Source organism: Macrosteles quadrilineatus, unplaced genomic scaffold (assembly GCF_028750875.1).
Source record: "Macrosteles quadrilineatus isolate MER2022 unplaced genomic scaffold, UCM_ALF_1.0 Scaffold_9__3_contigs__length_116548681, whole genome shotgun sequence".
Classification (NCBI taxonomy): Eukaryota; Metazoa; Arthropoda; class Insecta; order Hemiptera; family Cicadellidae; genus Macrosteles; species Macrosteles quadrilineatus.
This window is the reverse complement of record NW_026542602.1, coordinates 59,348,709-59,370,737: the sequence shown is the minus strand read 5'-3', so window position 1 is coordinate 59,370,737 and position 22,029 is coordinate 59,348,709. Positions and strand designations below refer to the sequence as shown.

Below are 22,029 nucleotides of genomic sequence, written 5' to 3'. Positions count from 1 at the left end.
ACAAGTTTTCATATTTATTTTAATAATTGGACACAGACCTTACTACATTAATATTCATTGTTTGTGACAAAATGTTGTTTTGAAAAACTAAATCGTATCTGAAAAACACTTGCTAAACATTTTTATTTATTTAGTTTTGTATCGGCAATCCATTGTCAACTGGTGTGTTCTCTTCTTCGTATTGAATGTTGTTTTTAATCAATATTTGATCACAAATGGTTATCTAGTCAAGTTTTATTATTAAATAAAAATTGACCTCGGCAAAACGCTATTAGTCAGTGCTTCTTGCCATCAACAAAATGATGGTACATGGCTGCGCATGGTAGATAGGCTATTTTAATTATGGATTCTACGATGGTTTAAACTTATATTAACCTAGTCTATAGCAGGTCAATCTTGATGATGACAACTATATCACCCTTAAAAGTATGACAATCTCGATATTAGTTCGCCCTTAGTAGCAAGCTAATCTAGATAACAAGTCACCCTTGGTAGCAAGCTAATCTTTATCAAGGCACCCTTGGTAGCAAGCTAATCTCGAAATCAAGTCACCCCTGGTAGCAAGCTAACCTCGATATCAAATTACCCTTGATAGCAAGCTAATCTTGATATTAAGTCACCCTTGGTAGCAAGCTAATCTTGATATTAAGTCACCCTTGGTAGCAAGCTAATCTATATATTAAGTTATTCTTGGTAGAAAGCTAATCTTGATATTAAGTCACCTTTGGTAGCAAGCTAACCTCGATATCAAATTACCCTTGGTAGCAAGCTAATCTTGATATTAAGTCACCCTTGGTAGCAAGCTAATCTTGATATTAAGTCACCCTTGGTAGCAAGCTAATCTATATATTAAGTTATTCTTGGTAGCAAGCTAATCTAGATATCATGTCACCTTTGGTAGCAAGCTAACCTCGATATCAAATTACCCTTGGTAGCAAGCTAATCTTGATATTAAGTCACCCTTGGTAGCAAGCTAATCTATATATTAAGTTATTCTTGGTATCAAGCTAATCTTGATATCAAGTCACCCTTGGTAGCAAGCTAATCTTGATATCAAGGCACCCTTGGTAGCAAGCTAATCTAGATATCATGTCACCTTTGGTAGCAAGCTAATCTCGATATTAAGTTATCCTTGGTAGTAAGCTAATCTTGATAACAAGTCACCACTTTTATTATGATCAATTCCCCTACCAATGTTTGTTATATATTAAATAGGCTAAATGCTTATTTATTTTTAACGTGCAGACTTTTGACCTTCAACCGAGTTTTCCCTACCTCATTGGATAAATAAAAATTTGGAAAATTTGGATAAATTATTAATTTGCTAATTTATTTAAATGTAGCCTAATCATTTCGTGGACAGTACATTTTTGGAATCGCATGCAGCCTTTCGTATACATCAATCATGGTTCAATTATGCATGACCAACTCCTGCTGCTTTAACTCGCAGTGCTAGAGCACAGCTTCATTAATAAACATAGATTTAAATTGTTTGTTTTTATGTCGTGTAGTGTTTTTATCCAATTCTAGTCTTAGTTAATGCATCAAGAATGGTTAGTCGAAAAAATGGTTTGCAAACCTTTTTTCTTATTCATTTAAGAAAGAAGCTAGGATCTAATATCCTTTTTTATCGTTATATATTTTTCATTAATTCGTTGAAATTAATCATGGTGTAGTAGTAATACAATTTTCATTTTTGGTATTAAATTACAGAAAAAGTTTTAATTTATTCAAACTATTTCAAAGTTGATAGAAACAACGCATTTTGTTCAACAAAGTAGGCCAACAGAAGTCGAAAATTATATTTTTAATTGGTATTTTGAAACTCTTTGCCCATTGATTGGACCCCGCGGCGTTTGCTGGCCCGGGCTTTACGATGGGAGGGTGAACACATGACCCTTTCAGAAGGGTGGCAGTAATAATTTTACATCGTCCTCCAGTTTTCATGCTGACGAAACTAATATACAGTAGGTTTATAGATGATAAACTAAATTACTCCGAGGCTAGCATATGTTGACGCTATGCATGGAACGCTTTTTAGATCGGGCTGGAGAATTTTGTCTTGAAAGATGGATTTTGATCACTCGATTAACCATGGTTTTAATATTACTATAACTCTTCATGGAGGATAGTTTTTTTTACAGATTATTGAAAACAATAAAATACAATATAGCTGATCAAATTTTACAAAAACTAAATTTAAATTTACCAAATTTTGTAAATCTTTAACTTTCAACTCATAGATAAAGATATATTTTATTTGTACATAACATTCTTTCATGTAGTACATACAGAATAGGTTCATTGCCTGAATCTATATATATAAAATCCAATGTATGTTTGTTTGTATGTTTGCCCTTTATGGACTCCGAAACCGCTCGACAGATTGTAATGAAACTTTCAGGCATTATTAAGCATTATTCAATGATGGTTTGTGTAAAGTTTGGTGCAGATCCGTCAAAAGGGCTCCGCCCCAGTGGCTCTGGAGTTTCCCATGTTAACCTTATGAGTACTCATATTTAAATGGAATTAAAGAAAATTAACAGCTGGTTTAACTAAGCAATTTGATTCTGTGATGTTCAATAGCATTAAAAGTTAATAAGTTTACCAACAGGGGGCAGCACAATTATATTTTTTTAAATTTATGACAACAGCTAATTTGCAACCAAAAGGTGAGTGAGCGTAGCGAACGAACTTCAACCAGGATCTTGAAAATGAACAAGCATTTGACATAAAAGCATAGGACAGGACGGCGTCTGTCGGGCCAGCTAGTAAATTATAAAATAGACTATAAATTAGTAATTTCCTGTTATGAAACAAAATTTCAGTTATGTATATTACAAGACTAATATTAGGCATATTTGTTATTGTTTTTATGAAACATGCCCCAGGAATTGAATGAGTTAATATAGATAATTCGAGAAAGTCAGGTGTTACATTTTGATATTACAGTTGAACAAATTGTTTACCTTTTATGTGATTATACCCAGTTGCGAAGCAGACAAACTTCTCCCATACAAAACATATTTGGGTGATTCTAATAAAAGTAAACACGCTTTGACAAGTTAATATAAAACAGTAAAACATGCAATGTTTTCAATTGGTTTGAGTTCCGTTTCACGAGGATTATGATTTTCAATGTCAATGTTTTATGTCACAGCTATTTAATAGACTAGGCCTGTCTGTTTTACTTTACCTGTCAAAATGTGTAGCTTCATTTCAACTGTTAATTCTAAATCAAATATTGTCTCTTCCAGTTATATTGTCTAATTCCATGTAAGCGTGAAAAAAACCAGTTTGTCAGGTAACTGTAGGAAAAATATGTTAAACGTTTTCTTCATGCTCAGCCATGGGGGGCGTTTCCCACTGATCGCGGCACGCAGTGATTCTCCTGATTCCGCAGTCGAAGTTTTAATGCGCCAAGTTTGAAGGGGAAAGTCGTATTCCGTGGCTCTAGCTGATATCTCCAGTTAGATTATTTATAGTCATCCCTTCCTGTGTTAATTACTCTCCTCTCATTGGTGCAAATAGGACAACTTACTTTCATCAGAGTAATTTCAATATTGGAATCTATAAAGAATCGATTCTGTTTCCAATCACACAAAGAATTTCCAGTTTTATACCGTGGTGTGAAGTCAAAATTAGAGTTTATTCAATTATAGGGAGTTCTATGGTACAGATTCTCCTTGCAAGAGTCTTTTAGCGAATTTCCCATATAGGGAATAAGCTATTACCGTAGGTCTCATGGTAAGACCTAGACCCGGGACCGATTTACTTTTTCGTTTTGAGGTCCCAGAGACCAAAAACACCATCCGTTCAAATTCATATATATATATATATATATATATATTTATATATATATATATATATATATATATATATTTATTTATATATGTGTCCGTTAGCGCGATAACTCGAGCAAAAATGATCCGATTTTGATGAAATTTGGTACAAACGTGTAAACATACGTTTATTTGAACGAGTTCGCGAACCAGCATAATCGGACAATGGGAACAGGGGTTTATGGGGGGTTTTATGGGGTAAAAATGGGTTTTTCCCATTTTTTACCCTAAAAACAAAAAAATTTTGCAATTTCTTCCTGAACCATTTTGTAGAGCTTAAAAAAAGAAATAATTTAGTATATTGAAGCGGTGTTGTATGCCTAAGAGTCATGGAGAAAATAAAAAAAGTGCAATTTAAAATTGCCATGTTATTCTTATGGAGAAAATGAAAACTGTTGTAGTTTACTTGTTCATGGATATATAATGATAAAATTTGGCAAATTTATTTATTTCATCCTATACTATTGACATATGGCAAAAAACACGTTTTACCTTCCCCGTAGCAGCAAACCTAAGCACTTGTTAAATCTAATGTTATTTAAATTGGGAATAAATATGTCTTATTTATGGAAATATTTTAGTAAAAATGTAATCAGACAAGTTGAAATTCGCTTAGTCTGCAGGTTTGCTGCGGCGGGGGTATTTAATTATTAAGAGATTCTTAACCATGAAAGTGTCAAAGGCATGTCGTTTTTACTTTATATTTTTCAGGGATTACGTGTCATGCCTTAAAGGTATAGCTATGGAATTAAATATTAATTTGCCCCTTTTGCAACGAAAAGAATAATTACAGCACTCTTTTCCTGAAACCATAATTACAGTAGGTTTTATATTTTGCTTACAATTGTTTTTTTATTCCAGTGCCAAAGAACTGGTTGAAAGTCTAAAAGGTGTTTTTTTTAGTCGATTCCCGATGCACGGGTAAACTTACTCGATTATTAATAAGACAAATTGGTCTGGCAACAATGCAATAATGAAACAGTAGAATCAGCTGATTCAATATCAAACAGTCAACATTGCGAACTCCCATTAAAATCCCATTGTCCGAGGCCTTCTCCTTAACTATGTTTTTTCAGTTTGTGGATTAAATATAGTTCATAATATATTGTATTTGTTTGTTAGTTTAATTATTGTTATCTTTTAGGACGGATGTTGTTCTGAAAATCAGTATGTACTCGTTAACGCTTGATCATGGAATTTTTATTATTTAATTAAACACGTATATCGTAATGTATTGTACCTATTGTGTAGAAATGTCTGTATTGCATTCACAAAAAATCAGCAAAGCCTTAATCCTAGTCTTAATCAATGAACCTCGTAAGGATTCTTACATATCATCGTAAAGGAGTGTCCCCAAATATAGTTTTTTTTTCATTCTAGCTATATTATTATTATTGACTTTAGTACCATTTATTCAGGGCGATGGTGCAACTGGGCGTCTTTTAACACAAATATTAATTTGGGATTGAGTGAAACTCCTTGTTGATCTTTTGGCCAGCTGTTTCCCTTGTCAGGGTAATAAAATGTACAATGATGGGTCCATTCTGGAGCTGCAGACATTTCTCACGATAGAACTTGTAACCTTGTTACCAGGCAAGTGCTATTACCTCTCAGACACCTATACAATTAAAGAATAACTAGACAAGCCTTTATTGATCCCTATTCAATTCTGTCGTGTGGATAAAATAAATTACAAGCTGTACAGAAAAATATAATGTATCAATTCTGCTCTTCGTTGTGTAATATAAAAGTCCTGAACTGCCTCTTTACCCACCTTGGCTTTACTCGGCCATAAATCAAGAAGCAAAACAATAAACGTTAGGTTTCAACTTGGTGGCAAGTCCGCAGGGCGGCGCGAACTTTCAATCGGAACCAAATTGACAAAACCAACAAATTTCGAGAAGTTTCCCCACCATCTGCTACCTCGGGCCGAAACTTTCGACTAACGCTTGCAGCAATTATATAAATGCGTCTGTTGACTTTATATGTATTCTTGAATGATGTTTTGCTACTGAGGTTTAGAGAATTAAAAAAAACCTAGATTACTTAATTTTTTTTAACATCCTTTACATGATTATTATGCATGTTACAACGGAGTGACTACTCGTTGCTTAAGACTAAAAAGATATGCTCAGCTAGTTTTATTACACTAGCTCTTTTTTTGTATAAGTGTGGAATTTTTAACATATCTTTTCTTACTACAATCGCTGAACGTGATACTTTTCAAAAAAAATAAATTCAAATTCGAACATTTCTAATTTCTCAACTAATACACTTAATGTAAGTTCAATTACTGGATCCAATACTTGCTACTTATCAAACTATATTCTTGACCTAACAATTATAGTAATGTATATCCAATTATGATTCACTGCACATATTGTGTGCCAATAATTTATTTAAGTTTGAATCTCGGTCAAAATATACTATTATGATCCCATTATGATCTGCAGCTTGGTCGAATTGTCTTCTATATAAATAGATCCTGGCATAATCTGGAATGTGGTCAAACTGTCAATTCTAGTCTACTGTCGATGACACTATACTGTAATAGTATATCCAATTATGCTTTGTTAATGATAAAATTATGGTATAAAGACCTAATTTACAACAAATTTAGGGGCAAAATATACGATGGGAAATAAAAAATATATTATGGGAAATTTACTGTCTACAAATTTATGGAACTTTATTCTAACACTGTATTTTTTTTGGAGTTTTTTGGCGTACGCCAGTGGCATTTTTGACCGATTTTGTAAGGGAATGGTCGTAACTAACATCCACCTTTTGTTACATAGCATCATTAATTGATAGTCTAATGGCAAATGGCATCTGTATATAGTATCGATCTCGCCAGTAGCGTCCTTCAGATTTGATGGTGATCACTACAACTACTTATTTAATTACGATAGAATGGAAGTTAACTATATTATTTTATATTAGCCTATCCAAACCAATTATGATCTGCATTTCGACCAAATATGTTAATAACTGATCCATTGATCAATAAAATTTTGTTCCAAAACATAATTAAATTCTATATTTCTCAATCGCATTATGTTTTGTTATGGTAAATTTGCTCAAAACCTCCATTCCGTCATACTATGAGAACACTGTTCAAGAATGCTAAGTTCTCAAAGGATTTTGAACCGAGAGTTGTTGAAGCATTGCGTGACAGTCAAAAATAAACAACCAAGGCGTCTTAGTCTCCACACCAACACAACAATCCCCTCTTCCGTTCCGGCGAACTATGTTTTATGATTGTGCAAAATAACACCCTTGTGCGTCACTAATTCACCGCTAAGTTTACTTGTAGAAGCTAAAGTCAATGATAATATTTAACTATGTAAAACATGAATAAAGATGTTCTTTAACAGTTTGTAGGTTCCTAGCATAAGGTAGTCCATCTAATAATCGTGTAAATAGTGCTATAAATATCCCCACCACAGCAAACCTGCAGACTAAGCGAACTTACATTTAATTAGATGATTACTAAAATAATTTCATAAACAGGTCATATGTATTCCCTATTTAAATTCCATTAGGTTAAATGACAAGCTAGGTTTGTTACTTTAATGAAGGTCGAGTGTATCTTTAGTGTAGCCGTTTTATTTTAGTGTGAGATAGAAAAAAATATGATTTAAGTGTAAAAATGGAACTCGATTTTTACATAACGAAACCCCCGTCTCCATAGCCTCCGACCAAGCTGATTCGTTAACTCATTCAAAAAACAAAATATTCTACGTTTGTACTAAGTTTCATCAAAATATTATATAGTTTTAACTTCTGTTATCAAGCTACCCTTGCTTATAACACACCCTTTTATAACACACACATTACATACATATACATGACTTTGAATTAATAATGTATTTGTTCTTAGAGAACAAAAAAGCTTAGAGCACATCACAAAGAAAAAAAGTAAATCGGTGGGGGTCTAAGTCTCGTTCTAGACCTACCTATCATAATAGATTATTCCCTATAAGAGAAATCCTCTATATGTGATACAATTGTAAAGAAATTGTCCTTATTTTGATTCATCCAAATAAAATGTGTATATTTTTTCAAGCGACTTTCAGCTTGATGTACCACTTGAACACTCCCAACAGGATTACCAACTGGCCCAGAGTAACAGGAAACGTAGATTGAAAGATTGCTGGCCTTCATGATAGGATGGTGTAATGTCGGCAGTTGGCAACACTGATAGGATAAATGTAAGTTATCCAGTTGAGACCATTGTTTTATGTGAATGATGGGCGTTATTTTTTCGGTAACGTTTGATTTTGGACCGAATACGTTTAGTACCTTTTGATGGTCAATTAGACGAAAAAACTAAAAGATCATTTTTTACTTTCATATTGCTTCAGCCCAATGTGATTATAATTTGACTGCGATAATAACAATTACTACAAACTAAGAGTTAAATTTCTTAAATTAATTATTTCTATATCAATACTTGAATCACGTAGCCAACCCCCAGATTCATTAGAACTAAAGAGAGAACAGGTAAACGAGGTCCGCACGCAATTGTTATTTTTTTAATAATATAATAGCAAAATTAGTTTGTTGGCTGTTAATCCTAATCATTATTTAAATACAGTTCAACATTTTATGAGCTTATTTTAATATTTTAATAGTTAGGTTTTGACGTGTTCTATTTCTTTGCCGTTGAACTAATGATATTTAACTCAGTTTGAATATAGATTAAGTTAACTTCAATTGTAACTGGAAACTTACTTATTCTCTACGTCTATTGCAATAATGATATTTGTTATGCACTATACTGTATTAGCGAATTTCCCATATAGGGAATAAGCTATTACCGTAGTACTCATGGTAAGACCTGGACACGGGACCGATTTAATTTTTCATTTTGAGGTCCCTAGAGGCCAAAAACACCATAATAGTTATAATATACGCAATATACAAGGTGTCCGGTCATAAGTGTTAAATAAAATTTTGCATCAAACTACATGGTAATGGCGACATAATGACGCAGATATTAAATTCCCAACTTCAACCGTTATAGAATAACAAATAAATTACGATTTTTTTTTTAAGTATTGTAGGTAGTTGTTTTGAAAAAGGTTATATTACTCTGTTAAAAATGCATTAATTGTTAACAAATGTCATTTTCAGAATCCTCACAACATTTTAAATAGATATAACACATAATCGTTGGGGTACGGAAAAATATTCAATTTAAATTTCTTCGTTAAACAAATTATTTTTAATATCGACGAAAATTTTAATAATATTCAGCAATTTATTTCTCGGTTACCGAGTTCCACTGAGTTTATGAAATCTTACTAAACACTTCCTTATTTAAAGGGCTCCCTTTACAATGGTGTGTACAAGTTTTTACCTAATTTCAAATTTCTGTGTAGTATAATTGACGTCATAGTTTTTCATACAAAAGATTTATTTTTGTTACCATGGATATTGAAAATTGCATTTATATTAATTCAATCAACGCACGCAGTAATTTAAACGAAATCTAGTTTAGTAAATATACTTATATTAGGTAACTTCTTGGTATAAACAAGTGTATCTGTCATCTCCTAAGAAGATTGTTCAACCCGGAAGACATGGGATCCAAAAAACGCCGAAACTTAACCTCTCAAGGCTCAAAAGTATAACAGATTGTCACGTCACGTCAAATGTGTGGATATAAACGGCTGCGTTGTACGATTTGATTGAGTAAGTACACGTCTATGGAGTGTTAATATAAGAGCAATAGCCTACATATAAATAGAATGTAATTTTTCAATTAATGTTAATATTACTAAATCTAAAGCAATATAAATCGCTCGAAATGTATACAGTAATTAGTAGTCTTAAAAACAAACTTAGCACACAACATCTACAGAAGGAAGTAAAACGTTAGGAAGCAATACATTATTTTGAGACATTGAAGTTGGACAACAAATATATCAATTTGATTATGGTGTGGGTAGCCTCCGGATTGCGAATAATAACTATGATAGTGGTTTAAATTCCTTGTTCATGCAATCCAATTGTTGTCTTCACAACTAGTTTCAACCTGCTAGGAGGTCATCATCAGGTGTGTACAAGGATGAATTACTTCATATGAAGGTCGTCAGTAACAGTTTTTTTACATTCACACAAACACACGACGAATAAACACATAGTGCGCACACGTATCGGCCGTATATGTGTGCGCACTATGTGTTTATTCGTCGTGTGTTTGTGTGAATGTAAAAAAAACTGTTACTGACGACCTTCATATGAAGTAAAATCATCCTTGTACACACCTGATGATGACCTCCTAGAAGGTTGAAACTAGTTGTGAAGACAACAATTGGATTGCATGAACAAGGAATTTAAACCACTACTAGTGGCTTGTAGGGGCAATAGCCCCTATATATATATTCTAGTAAATATTTTGTACAAATTATTAGTCTCATGGGTTACCCTACCTTGAATTATCGTTTAACATTTTTGTATATTATAATATGTATAAAAGTTATTACATACCTGCATAATGCAATTTTTTGATGTCTGTTCTGTTTAAAATATAGATTCCAAAGGACTGTTCATGTAGTGTGTTTATAATACAAACTTTCTAATCATTATATACATCTAAGGAAGATTTTCAATAATAATCTTCATGACTATTAATTAAATATTTATCAATTCCTTTGAATATAGACAAATTCACTTAAATAAAACACATAGATATAATGTCATCCTCCAAATTGTATAATGCTAATTATAACAAAATCTCTCTGAAAACAACAGAGTATAGTATCCATTTTAATCGAACCCTTGGTCTTTATTTTGTTCTAGTACTATTTTAACATCATCTGGCAACTTTAACCGGCTAAAAGCTACATAAAGTTGACCATGGGTAAACACGGGTTTTTTTCAAATAAATGCCAACTTTTTGAAGGTTTGGCCTTGCGCTTTATTTATAGTAATATCGAAAGCTAATCGCAATAGGAATTGAATTCCTAAACTTAAACGGCATATTAGGATCTTTAGATGTTAGTTTTATTTTTGGCATGAAAAATATGTTCCCTTTGCCTACTCCAGTAATTACTTCTAACTTTACACTTTTTTCAGACATACCTAACACAACTAATCTTATTCCATTAACTAATCCAGACCCTGGAAAAAGTCTATATTTTTCAGCTTTATAATAGTATACATATTACAGTACATATTACCATATGATTTAAATTAAATAAACCACATGTTTTTAAGTAACCAAAGCAGACATGACCTGGATTCCCATGTTATTTAAATGTAAATTATTTTATTACGTAACGACCTTTTGGTGCATAATTAAGAAAAATGAATAATTTTCCCCAAAACTTCATGCCCAGACCTTTAAAATGAGACCTCTCCCAGCTTTCTACGGCCTCCCGTTCGCTCACAATTTCATTGTAAAATTTTGGGCTTACGGAATTAGATATATAGATCATAGATATCAATTTGGTAAATTTGATGCGTCGGCCGAATAATAACGTAATCTATTTGATTAGTAATATCAATAAGGTTGTGATACTATGTGTAGGGCAACACCCTACACTAGATCCAAATATCTACAGTATCTAGAAAACAAAACAAGGATAGATATATTAGACGATAAGTTATTCCTAGTATTGGATAAGTCTCTCCTTTATGATTATGTTGATTAAATTAAATCAACTATTTTTTTATCCAATTTGTAAACTCAAATCTTTCTGGATTTTGAAATTTGGTTTACTTTACCACGTCGTATTGCCAGATTTCATGTTAAATATTATCTATTTCTTTTTTGTTGAGAGAAAATTTCCGTTTAAAAGTTTGCATTATAAAAATAATTTATGTTTGTTCTAAGTTATTGCCAAAGGATATCTCATTGAGACATAAGAGGTCGACTAATGTGTGTGATATGTTTACTTCCGAATTCATATTACCTTCAGTTGTTATATGTTATGATTTGTCTCAGATTTAATGCATGAGTGGGATTGGACTAGAGACTAGAGGAGACAGTATACAAGTACGGTATGTTATGTTATTTTCTCTAAACTATCATTATTAATTTTAAGCCGTTCCTCGACCCGGGCGAGTCGAGTCACAGCTTGGCAAAGAGTGTTTTAATGGATAGCGGCATACAAAACAAAAGTTATACTCTCATATGGATGTATTAATTCACTTACATCCCTGCGAGAGGCAAATGCAATTATTTACATTTTATGTATTATAGTAAAAAAAACTTCCTATGAGTTTAATAAATATAACAGTAAGAAGTCAAGTAGATTTTAAAATTTATATCAACGATAGCAGAAGTTTGATTAAATTGTATAACTAGTATAAAACAGAGCTCTCGCAATGCAAAATATTGCTTTGTTTACATTAGGCCTGCAATAGTTCAGGAGTTTACCACCAGATGGCATTGGGGTATATCTCTGGCGGCCAGTTAAGGAATTAGCTACCCTTAAAATTTACGATCTAAAGATTGATGTGGTCAATAAGGATTAAATAAATTTACATTAGTTTAAAACTGACAGAAACGAAGATTTATATGAAATTTTTTTTAAATTTAAGTATAAGTTATCCTAATATACTTTTTTTTTATTTTATGTTTGTGTACGTCATGAGAGTTTATATGAATATTGAATATCCACACCAAAACATCAGCATCGATGGAAGTGTTGAAAACTTGACTAATGATGTAAATTTGAGAGCAACACATTTCTGAACTGAACCTTAGGTGAGTTAGATTAACTTCAATCCTCAATTTTATTACAGATAATACTAATATAATTATTGTGTTAATTGAATTAACATTCACAAAACTTTCAAAAGTAAAATTTTACCTCCGTCCATAACCATTAATGTGTAGCCTAAAAATGCAATGTTGAATATTATCACAGCCAATAGACCATTGGACTATACCATAATAGTCTGTGATGTTATATATTTACAGCATTTTATATTAAGTTTACATTAGACCTGCATTTCATCAGTTAAAACTGTAACAATTGTGTTACTTGTTTTAATAGAATGACATTTCCAAAAACCACCTTCCAGTAAGCATGTTAATAACACTTGAGTTGCTTTGTTGATGGTTTAATTACACAAAGGTTAAATACATAAAGGCAGAGTAATTACACCTAGAAGTTTCGTAGTCAGACATTGCAATTCTATTGACTGATTCTCAATTTCAACAGAAACATCAAAATGAACCAGAGAAGAAATATTTCTTGAGCCATCACAGTTTAGTCTACTGGGTGGGTCGACGACTGGGCCTGTACATACTTTCTTTACCATACAATGGATTGTTGTGAATGAAATAACAAGTTTGCCTAACTATACATTTGTTGTGTGTATAGCGTCTACAGAAAGCTTCAAGAACTTTGAAAATCCTAGAATCTTTTCAGAAAATTTAAGTTGAACCAAAATTTGTATTCGAAAAATGAAATATATGCTTTTCAATGTAGTATCGAGGTATTTTTTAACCACAAAACAAAAAATCATACTCTTGGAATGAAATTCACATTATCAAATTAAATTGAATCAAACCGTCAATTAATTTCAGCCTGAGAGTGCGCTGCTGTCCATAGTTTGATATGTGACATTTAACTACATTACTTATTAACCTAGCCAATTCAGGAAAACATGTTTGAACTACCACTTCTTGTCAATAGAAAATAGAAATTCGCTTAGTCTACAGGTTTGCTGTGGCCCGGTATTACATGTTCTTGTGGCCCTAAAAAATATACTGACCTTAATCAAAGTACGGTACCCATTCAAATACTACTACTCTGACAGTAAACTTAAGTAAGATAAAGAAGGGGAGTAAGTCACAGAGAAGTCCTCTTTGTGTAAGTTTTGTAAGGTAAACCGGAGAATAACCCGGATTAGGTCTCCGAGGACTAAGTTGCTCTGTTATTGTCATGTCATATTCAGATCTGTGCTCGGTAAAAAGAACCATATTTTAAGCATTCTACCCGTAGCAAAATGTACATATTTTTGCATATACTTGTATTGTTTCATCACATATGTATATGTATATTTAACGTAAATTGTGTATGATTGTTCTAATTCTATCAGTGATTTTGTCCGTGTTTTAAACCGCTGACATTTTTTACATCCTTTACAAGGGACCTGTCCAAATCCTATCCTTGTTCTATCTAACGTAAACCTTTAGTTGGATAGCGTCTCATCAATTTTATGTAGCTTTGCTACTAATCAGCTGTTAGCCAGGACCATTTTCAAAAGCCAATGATCAAAAACAGCTGTTTTTAGTTTCGAACCATCAAAAAGCAACAGACTATTCTTATAATCTAACCAGCAAACGTATATCACCTAGGCAAACACTATAACCACTCAATTACCCAGTAATATTATTCAAGGAATTTTGTATTTCTGTTCTAATTCCGTCAATGTATTTATTAGTTAACTAGCTGGCCCGACAGACGTCGTCCTGTCCTAATGTGGTTTTATGTGAAATGCTCATTCATTTTCAAGATGAGCTCGTTCGCATGGCTCAATCACGTCCTGGTTGAAGTTCGTTCGCTATGCTCACTCACCTTTAGGTTGGAGCTCGTTCGCTGCGCTCACTTGCCTTCAGGTTAGCTCGTTCGCTACGCTAACTTGCCTCCAGGTTGAAGTTCGTTCACTACGCTCGCTCACCTTTTGGTCGCAAATTAGCTGTTGTCATAAATAAAAAAAATAATAGTGCTGCACTTTGTTTGTAAACCTATTAACTTTTTAATTCTATTTAACATCACAGAATAAAATTGATTAGTTGAACCAGCTGTTAAGATTCTTTAATTCTATTTAAATATGAGTACTCATAAGGTTCCTAGGGAAACTCCAGAGCCACTGGGGCGGAGCCCTTTAGACGGATCTGCACCAAACTTCACACAAACCATCCTTGAATAATGCTTAATAATGCCTGAAAGTTTCATTACAATCTGTCGAGCGGTTTCGGAGACCATAAAGGACAAACAAACAAACAAACATACAGATATAGATATAGATAAAAGATATAGATATAGATATAGATAATAGCTGTACGGAGAGTGCCTACATAAAGTATCAGCTGCGGTTTGAGTTGATCAATACAATATCTGTGTAATGAGTGTTGGCGTTTGTGATTGTAACTGAATCAACGTCATCAATGACTTGACGACTATTTGATCGTTGATGTTATCTGTGAGCAATATAATTTTTTTATAAAATCTATATTATGATGGTTTCCTTTTCATAATTTGATTATAATTTCCTAGTGCAGTCACCATCAAATCATGAACATTACTACTTTTTACTTTATCCTCATTAATTGTTTGGTCTTAGACTTTCGGTGTAACACTACTGTAGATAGCTAATAAATCAACATCATCGATGAATCAGCATCACTTTGATTTTTAACACTACTGTATTTGTAATTTTTGTTACTATTGTTCCTGACGAAGGCTTAAGCCGAAATAAGGAGTCCAATAAGGATAAAATAAGAAGACAAAAGAAGTCCACATAAAGCGTTTAAAAGTCCATTTATTTATTTTAAATCATTCAATATTTTTTTAAATCTTTTGTATGGGGTGTAGAGTCATAATTTCTAATGATTCGTTATCTCAATACAGTTATCACTATCCTGTAAGGTTGTTTACTTTTTACTTTTCTCTCATTTATTTGTTTTCTCTCAATAGTATAACTCCACTGTTGAATCAACATCATTAATTGTTGAAGACAAGTCGAGTTTTTACTTTGATAGACGAAAACAACTTATTATTTTGAGTAAATTGCGCAAACAATTAAAGAGTTTTTACTTAAAGATTCGCAATAAAATGTTAAAAAATAATTTCTCTTTACAATAATAAGCCTAGTTATACATTAAAGTGTAACTAATATTTTATACCATGTCTCTGGATAAAACTGACAATCTTATGATTATAAGGTGAAATAACCACTCAGCTATCCAGTCAAATAATATTATTTACAGTTTTAGTACTTTGTTCAGTGTACATTATGAAAATTATTGAATTTAGTATTTTTAATTGAAACGGTTAAAATTATAATAATTATACTCTTGCTTTGTTTGAACTTTCTTTGTGCCTTTTTGACGCGGCGCACAAACTATTCAAAAAATCAAATAAAATTTATTTCTAAACTAATTTGTACGTTTAATCTATTTAATGATCATCCAACTCTCAGGACTGATCGACGACCTTCAGATGACTTATTTTCTCAGCTACTTAGTTTTAAAGTCATGAAAAACATCTAATTTTTGCTGTGACGAGGTGTTTTAACTTTGTGTATGACATCATCGGATTACCAGTTTGACCTGACAAGAACATAACAGAAGAATCGCCCACCCTAATGTTCAAGGGAGACTGACCCTCTAATTTATTCGTTTTGACATCCCCCCCACCACTTACTTAGGGGAGGGTGCCATTACAGAGGGCCGATGTCACTGCCATTTTAGTGCAAGTTCACTTGTCTCCTACGCAAACTAAAATATTGCTGTTCAATATTATCCTCTAGTACACTTTGTCTATTTATCTTGCTGTATTGATCATTATTGTCCTCAATGGGGTTTTCTCGTTCATCGATGATTGAGGCAGTTTTAGTTTTGTAAACAGCATTAGGTTTTGTTATGATGTGAAAATTATTCATTCAATATTTTAAAAGTATATTACTAATATTTCTATTATAATAATATCTTTACACGTAAATTTGGAGGAGCCCCCTAAATTATCAAATAATTTATATAAAAATTAAGCAAAATGGCAATATTAATGGTTGTGATTAGCATCGTTTTGAATTTCTTTTAATAATTTATTTATTTATTTATTTACCAACGGCAATACACCAATTTACAAAGATAATCAGTAGTTTGACAGCTTCAACAGTGAATATTTGTGCTTATGACTAGATGAACAATAATAAAAACGAAATTGATAACAATAATAGACAATGAAATACGTAACAGTAATAATAAAGAAATGAACAACAATAATAAATAATTAAATTAACAACAATAATAAATAATTAATCAACAACAATACTAATGATTTGAGATAACATGCAATATATATCGATAACAGAAAAAACAATACCCCCGCCGCATCAAACCTGCAGACTAAGCGAATTTCCATTTGACTGATTTGATTTACACTGAAATGTCTACTTAAAAATATAACATTTATTCCCAATTTAAATAGAATTAGTTTAACAAGTACTTAGGTTTGCTGCATCAGGGAGGGTAAAACTGCTTTTTTTGTAAAATGTTAATAGTTAGTAAGAAATTAAAACGTTTTCCAAATTTGATCAAAATATGTTCATAAACAAGCAAACTACAACAGTTTACTTATTCTCCATAAGAATAACATGGGAATTTTAAATTTAAAATTTTTTGGAATTTTCTCCGTAACCATTAGGCGCATAATAACGCTTCAATATACTAAATTATTTGTTTTTTTAAGCTCTACAAAATGGTTTTGAAAGAAATTGCTAAATTTTATGTTTTTTGGGTCAAAAATGGGAAAACCTATTTTTACCCCCATAAAACCCCCCGTAAACCCCCGTCCCCATGGTCCGATCATGCTGGATCGCGAACTCGTTCGAATAAACGTAGGTTTACACGTTTGTACCAAATTTAATCAAAATCGGATCATTTGTGCTCGAGTTATCGTGCTAACGGACACATATATATATATAAATATATATATATATATATATATATGAATTTGAACGGATGGTGTTTTTGGTCTCTAGGGACCTCAAAACGAAAATAAAAATCGGTCCCGCGTCCAGGTCTTACCATGAGTACTACGGTAATAGCTTATTCCCTATATGGGAAATTCGCTAAAAAGAAATTATCATTGTTCGACTCGCTCCTCTGCTGCCACTCGCCTAACAGCCACCAAGCTGGAAGCGAAGAAGTCGACCGACGAACATATTTCGTTCCCGGAGCGCATCAGACGTGGTATGGGGCAGAAGCGTAGATAGCTGGTCGAAGCATGGTCCAGCTCAAATAAGCGTTGATGCCTGGTGCTTCTGGGAACGTGCAGATTGATCCTCTCGAGCAGAAAAGGGCTGCTGATCTGGTTGTTTAGCAGCTTGAAGAGGAAGGCAACATCAGCAACTCTTCTTCTACACTCCAAGCTTTGGAGACCATAAGCTACAGATATTGCCTCAACTGGGATGTCCATGAAATTGACCCCAGCGCGGAATAATAAGTGTACTTTGTGATGTTAAATAAAATTTGAAAATGTAAACAAAGAAAACACACGTTGCATTTTAAACTATTTAAATATTAATAACCAATTGATAAATAATTTTCTTAAGCTGAAAATGGTTACTTTAAAAGACATGAAAGCGTTTAACATCTGGAATAATCATGATAAGTGCCACCGCAGTCATTTATAAAAAGTTGTTATGTCGACCGGATGAATGTTGAGAAAATGTATAAGGATCAAACTTAAATAATACTATAACTGACGTACACTATGCCTAATATATTACTGAAAGGTAATAAACATTGTTCGACCTCCTCACTTCTAACTTCTGTTTTCATAATGCTATAGTCAACCTGTTATAGGAGTAAAACTAAACAATTTTTTGATTATATAAAATGATAACCTTATCCAACCACAGTTGTTGGTATGACGACTAGTTTCGTTACTTAGAACTTAATCAGGTAATTTTGTTTGCAAACATATCATCAATGTATTAATCCATTGTAGTATGTCAATAGATTCTTAAAAAAACAGACTTCTTTCCAGTCATATATTATATTTGATACATATATTGACAAGTTACAAGTCAAAGAAGTATAAAATAAGAAGAACAAAACAAACTGAAATACAGGTGGCACTGGAGAGAAGAAGAAACGTCACATCATGATTCAGTCAGTTTTATTTAGTCAGTGGCAGTGATAAGACAGTTCTAGCCAACCTATGCAGTTTGATCATTTTTTATTCCATTTTAACTATTTTATCAACATGGCAAGCTTCAATTATTGTGTGACAGTCCTTTAAATAATCTATTGACATACCACATGAGGTTGCATACAAAATGACCTGACGAAGTAAGGAACTGAACTAGTCGTCACACCGACAACTGTGGTTGGATAAGGTAATCACTTTATTTTATCAATAGCCTATATTCCAATCAACGGTCACAACTAATAATAAATACATTTATTAGGGTTTGTACTCTGATGCACAGAAATGTAAAATTTCAATTTTAAACTCAAAATCAAAGTGCCTTTCAAATCCGTTTCAGATATGGTTAGTTTAACTCATCCATCTCCATGTTTTTTCTCCTGCGATAGTTTCACAAAATACAATCGCCATACAAACCCTTTACTTCACATTTACGTAGTCTCTTTCCCTCCATAATGCACAAACGGGGCGTCACAAAAGCGCGCGAAAGAGTTGGTTAACGGTTCGCAGATGTTTAAATGGGGAGTGAGAAATGAAAATTACTTTTCCCAACTGCGAATGTTTGTTTTGTCTTTGTGCGAAGCCGGGGGAATTCGACTGTGGAAACGGGCTTTTACGTGACAGAGAGAAATCATATAAATGCTAATTAGTTGGTTTGTAAATTTTTTTCCCCGTTGAAGGTGTTTAAAACTTAATATATAATCATTTAAACTGGCTCATTTCATGCTTCACATTTGCCCCTTAGTTTGGTTGCTATTTATGTTGGGGAATTTAAAGGTTTAACACCCAAACATTGTTGATGTGTCAAATCAGTTGTTTATAACGAACTTAACCTGTCCTGGTTATTTAAGCTTTATGATAGAGCCGTTGCTATTAATATTACTTGCTATTAACACTTCAGTATCTAATAGTCAATGACATGATGGAAAAACAATAATAGGCGTCTCGGACAAGAATAGTGTTCATTGTACTAAATAACAGTATTGACAGTCCCTCATGGTGCTTTATCAATTATCACTTTGTTAATGGAATCAATATACACGAGATCACAAGTAGAGTTTTCAATGTATAACAAACGCATACATTAAGGCTAATAAATCCACGGACATGAGAGAAAAACGGGATAGTGCGATTAGACAAATGCTTCTGCAGTGGGATTCGGTCGAATCAAGTTTATTTATCGCTTTGTAACAAGGTACAATCTAATCTAAGTTAAAGTAATTTTAAAATCGTGTGACTATTGTACTCGTAGTTATCTATGTTTAGAGTATCTATGTAGGCTATAGAGTATCTACGAAAATCTACAACTTATGAATTATTAATTCAATGTTGGTCTCAGTAAAATAGGGTGGTCAATTAATCTATTTGCCGTTTATATAAATATTTTGGTGCAAAGTGATTATACAGATCACTTCCAATTCCAAAATTTGCTGATTTTTGCATGAACCGGGCTGATTCTGGGCCCAGATTCCATTTCTCATTTTGCTACCAATTTATAGTGCATATAACAAAAATTCAACGTAAAATGGAAACAAAATCAGGTTTTGGACCGTCCTCTTAAAAAACTTTAAAACTGCAATTTTTTAAACATACAAAAAAGATTTTTTTTAATCAAATATTTTATTCACTTTCTGGCTAAAGTTTTAAAAATCAACGAATTTGGTTAAAACCTTTTTAATTGCCACTTGAACTCGGTGATACAAGTTTTACAGTCAGTGCTAAGCATTCTGTGGCGTAGTCTCGAGCATAATGCATTAACTAATCAATATTATATTTTACAGTCAATAAAATGAACAACGCATTGCATTCTGTGCTAAGCCTAAGTGCCACAAAATACAGGTTTTCTCTCTCTGTGTTTTCAAATGTTAGCCGTTCGATGTAGAATTTGAATGTGCAATGAATGTAAAAATTTTAAAAATTAATAACTGTTTTTGTAATGTAGAACGTCGTTATCGATATCAGTAAAAATTTATCAAAAGCGTGCTTTGGGAATTAGGTCGATATTCGTCCAGCATGGGACTACGCAGCTGTGTGCGTGTGTGTGTGTGTTTGTGTATGGGTGGACGGGGTTGGTGGTACATTAACGATTCGTCCTCCATTTCCATCCATTCACCTGCTACCCTCCCCCTCCCCCTCCTACCCTTCATCCCCTAAACGTTTGTCAGCTGGAACTAAGTTCATTCCTATATCACGATTTCAAAGATCGCTTATTTTAGACTCCACCGACTTTTCGAATGGATTGTGTTGATAATCATTTTTCATACTTAACGTTGGTAGTGAGTAATGTGATCACTTTTCTAAAATAGCTTTGCTTCCAACTCTACTATAGCTATGCAATTCCCTCTTAGGAAGTGAACTTTGTCGGGTCTGGACCAAAGTGGCAACATATAACAATACATCTACATCACTATTAGATTCGTTTGTTGTGTTTGAGGATGAAAGACCGGATCACAAAACAGGGGAACTATTCAACCTAGCTATCAGCCATCAAAGGATCCTCATCGCTAGATATTGAGGATGAATTGGTGTAAACAGCCTCTGTATGGTCAACATCATCAACGCAACTCTAGCTGGGGACATGACCTCAATATGTAGACTGAATCGCTTAGATTGCATCTAGTATCCTGAACAACGTTTCAATCCAATAACTATATGTAGAAGTAGTTTTGATAAGATTATAATTGAGTTTAGGTTTGGCATGCCGTTCTCTTGTGAGCTGTAGGTTATTTTAAATACATACCTACTTGATACTTACTTGTAAGTAAGTTATAAGAAAAGGTTTATGTTTTATAGTAACAAAATCCCAGCCATTCCTCGTAAAATTTACAATTTTACAAATACACAAGATTAAAATGAGACCAGCACCTCATCATTCGCACCTACTATTAGCAGCTACTCCGTCGTCAACGCGTACGAGATAATTTCGTCTTCCATTTCTCCACGTAAATATAGAGCGTCAATCAGATAGTCCATTCTGTCTGGTTATTTATAAGTCGTTTGATCGTTAGTCACCTTGTCGGAGGCCACGTGGCTGACGGCCCAGGTGATATGTCGTGGGTGGTTTGGGATGAAGAGGGGAAGGGGGGTATTTAAAATGCTGTACCCTCATTGCAGTGAGCCTGCAGACTCATTAAATCTTACGGCTAACAGTTAAGTTTGTTCATGAAAAGTACTGATCTTAACTATACTTTTCGTCAACATGTTGACTTTTACCGTAGGAGATCGTTGATTGTTTACTTAATTAAAAACTGGACACAGATGTCCTTGATTATTGGACTCTT

The 22,029-nt window shown here is 33.1% G+C and overlaps 1 long non-coding RNA gene across 1 annotated transcript in view; it reads left to right on the top strand.

The window, feature by feature from the left end:
• The window catches only part of LOC129004158 (uncharacterized), a 74,176-nt gene that overhangs the window by 606 nt on the left and 51,541 nt on the right, over window positions 1-22,029 (top strand). The gene's annotated exons all lie outside the window — the stretch shown is intronic.